The following is a 13,167-nucleotide window of genomic DNA, read 5'->3' as shown; positions in this document are numbered from 1 at the left end:
TGGTAGATGAACCTCTGCCACCTGAGCCACAGCTGTACAGTAGTGCTGCTCATCTACAGAAAGACCACCTATGACAATTTGATGTCAGCAGGAAGTTTCTTGGGTAACCGTTCAAATGGTGTGGGCAACTCGGTCGTGGGTTGTCCCAGCGCTTCGCACACTTTCATCACACGTGCAACTCAAACGCTCCTTGTGATCCTTTTTCACTGCGGTGTCTCCTAACCAGTCTGCTGCGTGCTCTGTTACTTTCTACTACCTCCTCTCCGGGTCCCAGCATGCTACCGAAAGGTACTTGTGCGATATTGCAGTCTGGATCAAACTAGTGGACCAATCATGCAGTTTGCAGAGCAAACAGAACAGAAACGGACTACTCACATTTCCAATTGCATATTGTTAAGTCATGGTAAAACAATGGCTCTGACCTCCACATTTAGATAAAAGTCACCTTCTCACTCCAAGGTATAAAGAAAAAACATGGTCTCATCAATGTTTGTCCATGTTTGTGACTTGTGAGTGCAGATCAGTGAATAACCACACAGTATAACATGAATTTAAAGTGTAACCCGAATGTTTTCTCAAACAAGTTTGATTTGAAACAGTTACTGGAGTGGTTTTAAAAAGGTCTTGACTAAAAGAGGCATTAATAATGAAAACCTTGGTGTTTGTACACTAAATAAAATATCAGTAGTCTAATTGCTGACTCCTTAATGGCAGCAGCTATTAGAAACCTACATTAGTCTGAAATTCAGTGGCTATTTTGCACACACTTATACAAAAAGTTGAAATATATATGTAACATGAATACACTGTATTTCCTGAACGTAAAGAAAAAAAAATAATGCAGTTGGTTTTGCTGCTTTTATGAGCCTTGTAGTCTGACCTTTAACTGTTACTTTTGTTCCATTTTGTTTCCTGCCACCATGGATAAGGCCCCACAGCAACTCTCTGCCTGTGCGAGTACAGCAAAGTGACATTTTGCGGCATCACTGCCATGTTGCCACGCAGGGAGCGTTAGGTCACTCCACACGCTAGAGGCCAGGCCGGTGCAAACACCCTGTCGGGGGGAGATGATGTCCACACCAACGAACGGAGAGAAGAAAATCTGCTCAGTAAACTCTTGTATAATGATTCTCACTAATACGATGTAATTCTAAATAGAGTACATATGTAAATATAGTTACAATACTGGTATAGGTGTAGTAGTTTCATGCAGTATTGTCCTGTGGCGGCTGGACTCTGCCGGGGCTGCCCTTTATCACTGACTCTTTACATAACTTATATGGACAGATTTTCTAGGGATAGCAAAGGCAGCATTGAGTTCCCAGTTTGGTGGCCTCTGTATTACTTCTTTGCTTTGTGTGGAGGATGAAAGCTTGCTGGCTTCAGCAAATGCTGATCAGCTCATGCTGGGAGTGCAAAGTGGCTGACAGCAGAATTAGCACTTCCAAAAATGAGGCCATGGGTTTCAGCCTGAAAAGGGTGGAGCTCTTTCTCCAGGTTAGTGAGGAGCTCACCATCACATGTTGGAGTTCAAACATCTTGAAGTCCTCTCTCCAGAGGGTTTTGGGTGTGCCTTGGGGTCTCCTCCCCTTTGATGCTGCCCAGAAAGGCTCCAAAGGGAGGAGCACAGGAAGCATCTGAACAAGATGTCCGAATCACCTCATGCTGCTCCTTTTTTTCCAAAAAAAGAGGAATGGCTCTACTTCAAGATCCCTCCGGATGTCAGAACTCCTCTATCTCCTCTGTCAGTGGTTTTATGTAAGACCATTATCAGCTGAAGATTTTAATTTGTGTAATGCTTTGGCTTACATCCAAGTTGCTGCTAAACACTCTTTGATATTTTACTAAAAAATAGAAATAAAAAAAATTGCTCTTTTTGCACTAGACAAAACAGAAAAAGTCATGAGATCACTAAAGTCAGCATGCTTTATCCTCTGGGAAACCACGCTGCTAACCTGGCTAAAGATTCCTGACTCGGGTGAAAATATCAGCTAAGCAAGCATCTGTTCTGCACACCAACCTGAATGGAAAAGGACAAAAAGCAGCATTTTCTTCTAATCTAAGGCGATGCAAATGGAAGCTGTGTGATAACAGAACAAGAGTGGCCTGCTTATGAGACCTAAATGTGTATCCCACCACTGCATGCACTGTTTTTGATGAAAGAGCACATTCAATAAAACAGAGTCCCAGTGGTTAAAGTCTGTATATGAGAAGCTCATGCTTTACAAACCTGTAGCTCATGCATGAAATGTGCAGAATCATCTTCAGAATGACAGAAATTATTCATTTATGTCTTCTTCCCGAAGGAGAAAATTCTCTTTTAGCCTGTTGTTCTAGTGACGGCTGAGCTGGTAGGCACCAGCCCTGTTGCACGCAAGATAAAAAGTAACTTTCTCAATTATGTTTAGGGGTTCTGGCGTCAGCGTGATTGAATTACAGCTCTCAGGTAGGAGGATGATTACAATTAGACAAGTGGTTCTCAGTCCTCCGTATTCAGAGGCCTGCTGTTTCCAATCTAACCGCCTAATCAAAAGGCATTTATCAACTGAAAGTGTTACACTGAGGTAAAAATGAACTCTACCAACAGCCTCTAGGTTTCGAGACGGCTTGCATTACACAAGTCCCTTGTGGAGTAAATTAGCCACATATAAAATAAAAATGTTTTTATACAGTTATGAAAACTGTGACATGTAAAATCCATTATGGTTTCATGGGAAAGTTTTTTCGTACACTTTTGAGCGAGACGGGAAACTGGTCGGGTGAATTGCTTCTCCTGCTTTATTATTATATGCACCATTATCTTGATACAAACACACTCTGCAGGGGGTCCATTTTTCATTTTAATTCTGCTATAAAGTAGCGCTGATCACTGACCACCGAGGCTCAACCCTTTTGCATCTTTAATGTCCTTCCTGCCTGCACAGTGTCAGTAGCCATAAAACTGCACCCTAATGCTCCGAGGGTGGGATGTGGCCGACAGGGCTGCTCTGTTATAAGTTCAGTTTTACTCAAATCTCTGCTTTTGAGACCACAAGGCTGGCAACAAGCATCGGCTACCTAATATAAGGCAACGCAATAACAACACTGGGGTAATGGCTGTCGTGTCAGCGGGATTCATTAAAAATGCAGGAGTCATTTAAACAGTATGTAAAATTGAGCAGATTAAAAATATATGTGCCCCGTGTCCACGAGCCGAAAGGCTGCATCTTTGCATCTCCGGCTCTGAGTAACAATGAAGGCAACGACTTTGTAAAAGCACACAGATATGCAATGCAATACATGCAGGGAGCAGGTTTACAGTAAAGACTGTGTACAGACTCGTAAAGGCATCATTAATAAATGGTCAATTGGTAGTTAATTAAATTTTAGGTAAGTCAATGAAATTATACACACTTGGTTTGTAAAGAGAATCCAAATAATGTTCACAGAGCCTGTTAAGATATTTACTTTTGTTTTTGCTGCTTGTTTTTCATAACTTTTACAAGCTGTCTGGTTGGATTTAGATACCAAAAATATCCTTTTAACCCAAAGCAACGAGATTTCTGTTTGGACAAGTAATGAGGGAGACCTGCCAGGGACCGTTGCCAAAGGACAGCTTGTGCAGGAAGGAGGATCGTCTCACTGGTAAATAATAAAAGGCTTTATTGCAAAACAACAATAACCTTTCTTAATCATTAATGTATAGCAAGTTGTGCGCCAGTGTCACCAGCATGGAAATGTTCTTTGCTCTTATCAGCTATGCTATCATGGATATTACTAAACTCACTGACCACTGCATTAGGTATACCTGTTCAGCTGTTCATTATGAAAATATGCAAATATCAAATGAGCCAATCACATGGCTGCCAATTAATACAAAAGTCTTGTAGACATAGATTGTGAAAATTAAACTGGATGAGCAATAAAAGTGGTTGAAAAGTGGTGTTGGTGACAGACTGTCAGACAGTTTGAGTGTTTCAGATCTACTGTGATTTCCCAAACAAACATTTCTAGGATTTACAGAGAATGGTTTGCAAAAGAAAAAGTGTCACTTTTCTGTATGACAATGTCATCTTGTCAGAAGTCAGAGGATGGCCAGACTCCTTTGACTTGCAACAGGCATTCAAATGACTTGTTACAACCAAGATATGCAGAAGAGCACCTCTGAACACGCAACACATTGAACCACATACGTAACAGCAGCAGAAGACGCACTCGATGGCACTCCTGTCAGATAAGAACTGAGGGTACAGTCTGTGAAGGTTCTCAGTCATCCAGGTCATCGTAGTCAAAGGAGCTTGCAAAGAAAAGCGTCTGGACTTCTTTAAGCTGCTTGAAGACGTTTCACCTCTCATCCAAGAAGCTTCTTCAGTTCTAAGGTCAAATGGTGGAGAGTCCCAGATATAAACCTAGTGGGAGATAACCCCCCACAGAGGGACAAAAGGACCCCCTGATGATCCTCTAATCGCCTGAGCCAAGGTGTGAAACTGGGTGTGGGTCCCGATCAGCCAGAGTTTCGGGTGAGCTCATTGTGAAACCTGGCCCCACCTTATCATGCGAATTCCTGAGATCAGATGGCCCAGGATGTGAGTGGGCGTTAATCTCAAAACTGGATTATAGATGGCAGAGAGTTGGTGTCGTAAACCCCCGCCTCTGTTCAAAGACGGTCGCTCACAGTGGACATAGATGGCTTCTTTCACTCCTCTTTCAAACCATCTGTCCTCTCTGTCCAAAATGTGAACATTGGCATCCTCGAAAGAGTGTCCTTTATCCTTAAGATGCAGATGGACTGCTGAGTCTTGTCCTGTGGAGGTGGCTCTTCTGTGTTGTGCCATGCGCTTGTGAAGTGGCTGTTTGGTCTCTCCAATGTAGAGGTCTGAGCATTCCTCGCTGCACTGTACCGCATACACCACATTGTTAAGTCTGTGTTTTGGTGTTTTGTCTTTCGGGTGAACCAATTTTTGTCTGAGCGTGTTGCTGGGTCTGAAATGCACCGGGATGTCATGCTTGGAGAAAACTCTCCTGAGTTTTTCTGATACACCGGCTACATAGGGGATGACAATGTTGTTGCGTCTGTCCTTCTTATCCTCCCTCGCTGGTGTCTGGTCTTCGTTTTTGTGCCTCTTTGCTGACTTTAAGAACGCCCATTTAGGATAGCCGCACATTTTGAGTGCTTCCTTTACATGTGTGTGTTCCTTCTTTTTTCCTTCAGGCTTAGAGGGAACATGTTCTGCCCGGTGGTGTAGGGTCCTAATTACTCCAAGTTTGTGTTCCAAAGGGTGATTGGAGTCAAAGAGGAGGTACTGGTCCGTGTGTGTGGGCTTCCGGTAAACTTCGATGTTGAGGTTGCCGTTCTCTTCAATGTGCACGGCGCAGTCCAGGAAAGGCAAACAGTTGTCCTTTGTGTCTTCCCTGGTGAACTTGATGTTTTTATCCACAGCGTTAATGTGCGCAGTGAAGGATTCCACTTCTTGTGTCTTGATTTTGACCCAGGTGTCGTCTACATATCTGTACCAATGGCTGGGTACTCTTCCCTTGAAATGGGTTCCCCCGTGTCACCTATTGTAGCCAACCTTTACATGGAGGAAGTGGAAAGGAAGGCTCTTGGCTCTTTCGACAACAGAAGAGAAAAACAAGAATTTAATGTAAAGCACATTAAAGCATGGATCCATCCTGTCTTGCATCAATGGTTTGAGGCAGTTGTGGTGATATAATGATATGAGGGATATTTGCTTGGTACACTTTGGGCTCCTTAATTCCAACTGAGCATCATCTGAAAACCCCATCCTACCCGAGTAGTATGTTGACCATCTCTATACCATCATGACCACAGATTGGAAGTAGTCATCAGAAGATTGGAACAAAATCTCTGAGGAATGTTTACAGCATCTTATTGAATCCATGGCATGAAGAATTAAGACAGTGCTGCAGGCAAAAGAGGGTCCAACTTTATTTCCAGTGAGTAGTGCTAATCACTGTCATTTTCACAGTTAACTATAAAATAATTATTTACTACTGTTTAAATAAATATGCTATAAATATTCCTTAAATTTATAGTAATAAAACATTTCATTGATGGTTACTATGAAGCTCTGTTGACTTCCCATTTGTGACACAGCTTTAAGGAGACAGTGTTTGTGCTGCAGCCAAGGGAGTCGGACCAAAATACAGTTTAAATGCTCTCGGAGCCAAGAGGTTAATGAGGATCACAGCGGCAAAGTGCAAAAGCAGACAGGACCATCACGGACAAGTGCGCTCGTTATTCACAGCAGCTTGACTGACATGGGAGCGCATGTAATGTGCACATGAACATCCGAATTACTAAAGCAGGTGAATTAAAGTCGATCCTGACAGGGTGCGTTACATTCACATTAGAGATCCCTGTCTGTGTCAGAGGTTCATTTTAGTGCATTAGCTCATTTGAATAAAAGCTTGAGTGAATCTTTTTAATTTGATTTTTCTTTTTAAAATCAGCTAACATGCTGTTGGTGGGTGAGTGTAATATCGGAGAACGTTAATCTAAGTTGTTGTGGTGGTTCTGCTGTTGTTTCTTTCACGACAGTGTACGTGAACAGAAGAATCTCACGCGACCACACGATCTCTTGCCACTTTAAAAATAAATAAATAAATAAAAAATAACAATACAAAAAGCAGGAACGATCTCTGCGCTTATGCCAAATTTGGCTGGGGGGTAAGTTATTGCCCTCAGGTGTTGGAAGCAAATGGAAGTCAGCTTGTACATGTTTGCACACATGCACACAGATGTGCAGTTTCACAAACAAATAAGCACACAGAAATATTCCAGATGGTCAGGCAGATTGTTTCGTGCTAATTTCCCCTGTGAAATAGGAATATCTTTCACAGCGGGATACCCTGAACTACAGTGATGCATTAAGACTCAACAACTGGATGCATTCAGAATCATCAGAATCAGAATCAGAATCAGAAACTTTATTGTCATTGTCATGAGAACAACGAAATTAAGAATGGTCCCCGATCATTGCATCATCCCTAGCAATATCAAAATATAAATAAAACAATAAAATTCAATAAATAAAATAGATAGAATACTTAAAATACTAATAAGATATAACAGTAAAACATTCACATACATTCCCACACACATGCTTCAGACCGTGCATAGATTAACACAAGAGTGGCGTGATGGACATTTTTTTGTAGTATTCAGATGTGTTATTGCAGTTGGATAACAGCTGTGTTTGAGTCTATTAGTCCTTGCTCTGATTGCCCTGTACCGTCTGCCTGAGGGCAACAGTTCGAACAGGGAGTGGCCAGGATGTGAGGTGTCTTTTATGATGTTTTGGGCCTTTTTAAAACAGTGGGCGTTGTGTAGAACTTCCAGTGTGGGGAGAGGGCAGCCAGTGATCTTTTGGGCGGTGTTAATGATCCCTTGGAGTGCTTTCCTCTGAGCCCCTGTGCAGCTAGTGTACCAGATGCATATGCAGTAAGTTAGAACACTCTCAATGGTGGCTCTGTAGAAGGACACCAGCAGTCTCTGTGTGATGTTATTCCTCCTGAGAATTCTCAGGAAGTACAGTCTCTGTTGGGCCTTTTTCAGCAGCTCGGAGGTGTTCACACTCCAGGAAAGGTTCTCCTCTATATTGACTCCCAGGAAGCGGAAGCTTGCCACCCTTTCTACACAGTCCCCATTTATGAATAGTGGTTGGATCTCTGCCTTTTTCCTTCTGAAGTCTATTATGAGTTCTTTGGTTTTTGAAGTGTTGAGGAGGAGGTTATTGGCCTTACACCATGACGTCAGCTGCTCCACCTCGTCTCTGTACGTAGACTCGTCTCCCTTGGAAATGAGCCCCACCACTGTGGTGTCATCTGCAAATTTCACAAAGATGTTGCTGTGGTGGCGAGGAGTGCAGTCGTGTGTGTAGAGAGAGTAGAGCAGTGGACTGAGCACACAGCCCTGGGGTGAGCCAGTGCTGAGACTCAGGGCTGAGGATGTGTGATGGCCAACTCTGACTCTCTGTCTACGGCCCGAGAGGAAGCTATTGATCCACATGCAGGTGCTGTATGGAAGCCCCAGGTCTTGTAGCTTGGCCACCAGTTTGTGTGGAAGGATGGTGTTAAAAGCTGAGCAGTAATCCACGAAGAGCATCCGCACATAGCTACCATGCTCTTCCAGGTGAGTTAATGCAGCATGGAGTGCTGTGGCTACAGCGTCTTCCGTGGATCGGTTTGCTCTGTAGGCAAACTGGTGTGGATCCAGGCTGCGGGGCAGGGCTGCTGTGATGTGTCTGCGGACCAGCTTCTCAAAGCATTTCATTACCACTGGGGTGAGTGCCACCGGTCTGTAGTCATTCAGGCCGGTGATGTGGGGCTTCTTAGGCAAGGGGACTATGGTGGAGGACTTCAAGCAGAGTGGGACAGTCGCCTGTGCGAGGGATTTGTTGAAAATCCTGGTGAAGATCCCAGCCAGCTGTCCTGCACAATCCCTCAATATTCGACCTGGCACACCATCAGGACCCGCCGCCTTCCTCGGGTTAACAGCCTGCAGCATGCGCCTCACCTCGTGCTCTTCCAGGGTGAGGGTGGTGCTGCTATGGGTGGCGTGTTGCTGCTGTGGCTCCAATACCTCCGGTACCCTGGTCTCAAAGCGGGCAAAGAAGATATTCAGCTCCTCTGCCAGCTCCAGGTCACCGTCCGCAGCTCCGAGATTGATCTTATAGTTGGTTAGGTGCTGGATGCCTTGCCACACCTGCCGGCTGGTATTACTCTTCAAATGGTCCTCGATCCTCCTCCTATAGTCCCCCTTTGCCTCTCTGATGCCTCGCTTCAGGTTGGATCGGGCTGTGGTGTAGTAATCCCTGTTGCCAGACCTGAACGCAATGTTCCTCTCCTTCAGCAGCTGCCTGACCTCCCGGGTCATCCAGGGTTGGGATAAGCCCGGATCCGTTTGACTGCTGTAACAGTGTCTATGCAGTGTTTTATATAGCAGAGGACACCGTCTGTGAACATTTCCAAGTCCTGATGTTCAAAGATATCCCAGTTAGTCCTGTCAAAACAGTCCTGCAGCTGCTGAGAGGCACCCTCTGGCCATATGGTAATATTCTTTGTGATGGTAAGAGCAGTTTTCTTGAGGGGGGCATATGCAGGGATTAGAAACAGTGACAAGTGGTCAGACTGACCCAGATGTGGCAAAGGTCTGGCCCTGTAGCCCATTTTGATGTTGGAATAAACTTTGTCCAGAATCTTGTCACCCCTAGTGGCACACTTGACGTGCTGGTGGAATTTGGGGATTCGTAAAGCAACCTACTTTTTACACAAACACCTATTCACCCATGCATCCATAATTCACTGTTAAAGAGGCTTGAGCACAGAACTGCATGCTTACTATTTAATTCCTGTACTATAGTAACCTCAGCACCTGCTCTTCCAGTTCTTATTCAAAAACTGAGAATTCAAATTATGCTAATGTTCAACTAAAGGTTTTGCTTTTTTTTTTTTTTTAAGTCTTGCACTTCGATGCCTTCTTGTCTGTTGGGCCACTATTGGGGCCTTGATTTAAATCTCTGGCCTGACATGGTGACTGCAGTCGGAGTGCAATCACTCTTTGCCAAACACCCTGAATGTTTCTGTCAGTAATGATGCCTCAAAATTTTATCCATCTCAACGCTGGGGAAACCGTGGCCTTTATGATTGGATGGTGGCCCACTCGCCAGAAGGACAAACCAGACACACTGCACACAGGACAGCGACTATCAAAATAAAACAGGAAGCACACAACAGGCACAGACTAGACTGAACAGAGGGGACAAGGAACCCTGACATCATTTTTTACCATTACTGTATAAAATCAGCCACTAACCTACAAAAATGTGCAAAAATCTAATATTTCTACTCTCGTTACCTCCTTTTTAAATGTATTATCCAGTCTTGCACAGCAAAGGGTGATTATTTCTTTTATTACCTTTTAATTAACTTCAGAATTAGTTTTACTAACACAATCCAAATTGTATTAATTAAGGACTTGCATCCCCCGTTCTTCCTGCCTTGTTCCATGGACACATGTACTTGTACAGATGTGTGCTGGTTTTTAAGTAAAATGTGAAGCACTTTATAATTTTATCAGAAAATGTACTATTAAGTTGTGAGAAGGTATCTCACAGAGAAGTAAGCATGACTGTACATTCTTAATATTGTTTTTAAAAATGCTAGAGGCTTGAATTAAATTACTAAACTAAACTTTACATTTTCAGTTAGTCAGTTAGTGGGTTCAGTTTACTGCTGACATGATACTGGAAAATCTACTTTTTGTCACCTGGCAGTCGATAAAGAGGATTAGCTTTTCTAAGTGCCACTGCCCCTTTGTCTGTCTATTAAACTGACAAGACACTAAGGCTGCAGTTATTCAGCCAGCTGTACACACAATGGCGGTAAACAGTGTCGCATTGTGTGAGCGTCTGCCGTGTGCCGTGCTGTAACCCCAGGTCCCACACAGGGAAACTGAGCTGAATGTACGCTCGGCTGCAGCTCTGCACTGAAAAATCAGCTGACTGGAGGAAAGCAGCGTCCTGGCACGCTGGCGTCTGGCACCACACATCTGGCATTTAAAAGGCCTCAGAGCAAACAAGCTGACATTATTGTTTCACGCAGGCTCCTTTTCTATTTTCAGCCACCTGGTTTTTGATATCTGTTGTTGTCATAGCGATGAATGTCAAGGAATTCAGTATTTTTATTCATTCTGCAACCAACCGAAAGTCACAAATTCGCAACACAATGCCGACGTTGGCATAAATATTCTTTTCTCGGATGATTTGTTATTAATGGAATATAAATTCAATTCAAGTTAAAGAACGCTATTACAGACTTTTGAGCCCAAAAACACCTATTATTAAGAAAACATAGGAAGGTACAATCACCACCACTTTGACCTTTAAGCAAACATCTATACGGGCTTGTTATATTGTGTAGCCGTTCAAGCAGACTCATGTCCTTGAGGCATAATTGTTTCCAGCTCAGAAAGTTGAGTGTGGCTGCAGGAGCTGAATAGGTTTTTTGTTATATCTCTGACCTTTAAACTCGCATGCCTATTTTCACGTTGATTACATTTTTCATCGGGCATGAGCTCTGGTTTGTTGTTACATCGATTACAATTGCCACAGTTAAGACCACCAACGCATCCTGATTAACTGTGAGCTAGTGGTACAAGTGCAATATTAGGGTGCTATGCTTTTCACACGGACTGCATATATCTATATATAATGGGAATTAATTAGCCTGTAAATCAACAGTTTATGCAGCTATTCAACTCCTTGAATTAAAGCTGAAAGTTTGCTTTTGATTTTCATCCTGAATGTTTAAGTCTAATTTGGTGGCCTACAGAGCTGAAATTATGTAAACTACATCAATGTGCCTGTATTTAATTTCATTCACCTTCTATTATGTTTACTACTTCTCTTGGTATTTCTCCCACATCCCAGGCAGCCTGAGATTTTTTTTACTAATATTTTAACAGCGCAAGCATATGTAACTTGTGTCCCCTGTCACTTATTGCTTTCCTCACACATCCTTGTTAAAGCATAGACGTACTGGTCCATAAGATGTTTGCCTCTGCACACCACCAGAGGGGATTTTAAATCCAGCAATTAAGAAGTGATTAAAGTCGGGACCTTCAACTTTAATTCAAGGGCTTTAACAAAAGTGTAGCATTCACTGTTACATTAGAGTCCCTGTTTTCAGAGGCTCAGAACTAATGAACAAACTAGTTACATGAAAAAGAACTGTTTTTAATAACGGGATGAATATTTTCTGAGCTCCGTCAGGCCTTTACAGCAGCCACCTTCAGTTGTTGCTTGTTTGTGGGCCTCACTGTCTTCAGTTTTGCATTTAATAACTGAAAAGCTCTCTTTTGGGTTGAGTTCAGGTGGCTGACGTGACCAATTAAGAAGTTTCCATTTCTTTCCCTTCACAACCTCTTGGGTTTCTTTTGCAGCATGCTTTGGATCGTTAGACATTTGCTCTGTGAAGTGCAGGCTGATCAGCTTTGCAGCGTTTGGCTGAATCTGAGCCGAGAGTAGAGTCCTGTGCACTTTATAATTCATCCTGCTACTCCCAATAGCACTCACATGATCAATAAACACCAGTGACCCAGTTCTACTGGCAGAAATACCTTGGCTCCATCATGTTTGACAGATGATCTGGTACGCTTCGAATCATCATCTTCCTCTTTTCCCTGCATACTTTTTTCATTCTGGTACAAGTTCACTTTTGTCATTAATCTGAAGGGTGTTTGTTGTTTTAAGATGTTTTCTGTCAGATCTCTCCTTCCTGTTCTTGAGTGTAAAGAGTGGTTTGCTCTCTTGATTGAAGACTTTTACAACAACACGCCTACATGTTCAAAGTGTTCTTGACTTGGTTAGAAATTGCCAAAGAAAGAACTCCACAATAATGCACTTGAGTTGTCTTCTGTGGCTTTTCAGGCTTCTTGTTGTTGCTGAGTTGGTCAGTGTATTAATTCTTTTAAGAATGTACCAGATTATTGGTTTGGCACTCCTGAAGTTTTTGCCTCTCTGTGGTAGAGTTATGTCTTGTTTCTTTTAGCCCAGTGATGCCCTCCATCACTTGTAGTGGCATTTCTCTGGGCTTTCCGCATAAAATTACAGTGAAAAGTTTTTAAGAACTACATCGTTCAAAGTCCAACAACTTCAGGTATTCCGTATGCTTCATTTTTTCATGAACTAACGAGGGAGCAGGCCTCACCAGGTCATAAACTGCTCTTCAGTCCAATTAAAAATCCTCGAAAAACAGGGTACCATGTATAAAAACACCAAATTTTTGTAAGAAATGGAGAAGAAAGCAGGCTCATGAAGTCATCTGTGAAATGTTTGGTTTATACTTTTTTTCCTAAGCAATAAAATTTAATTAAAAGTTAACAAGTCAAGTTGGTGCGTCTATATTCCTTCACAAAACGCTGACACCACAGGAGTGAAGCGCAAAGCCGGCATCTATTTCCTTTAAATGCTTCGTCAGATTACTGTATCGTGGCAAATATTAGCACTTTAGTCTTTTTTATGTTAGTACCATTTTGGAGCAGCAAACTAAATATTTTAGACTGTTGATAAGATTTGAAAAGGAAACAAAATATTTCCTGCCCTTATCTGATCCAGCACAGTAAATCTTTTGTGCCATTTTATTCCCACAGCGGCTGTTCAATAA

Source organism: Copadichromis virginalis, linkage group LG8 (genome assembly GCF_057382275.1).
Source record: "Copadichromis virginalis isolate Kocher_CV1m ecotype Utaka linkage group LG8, C_Virginalis_male_GT1.1, whole genome shotgun sequence".
In the NCBI taxonomy this organism is placed as follows: Eukaryota; Metazoa; Chordata; class Actinopteri; order Cichliformes; family Cichlidae; genus Copadichromis; species Copadichromis virginalis.
The sequence above is the reverse complement of the archived record's forward strand: the minus strand, read 5'-3'. Positions refer to the sequence as shown.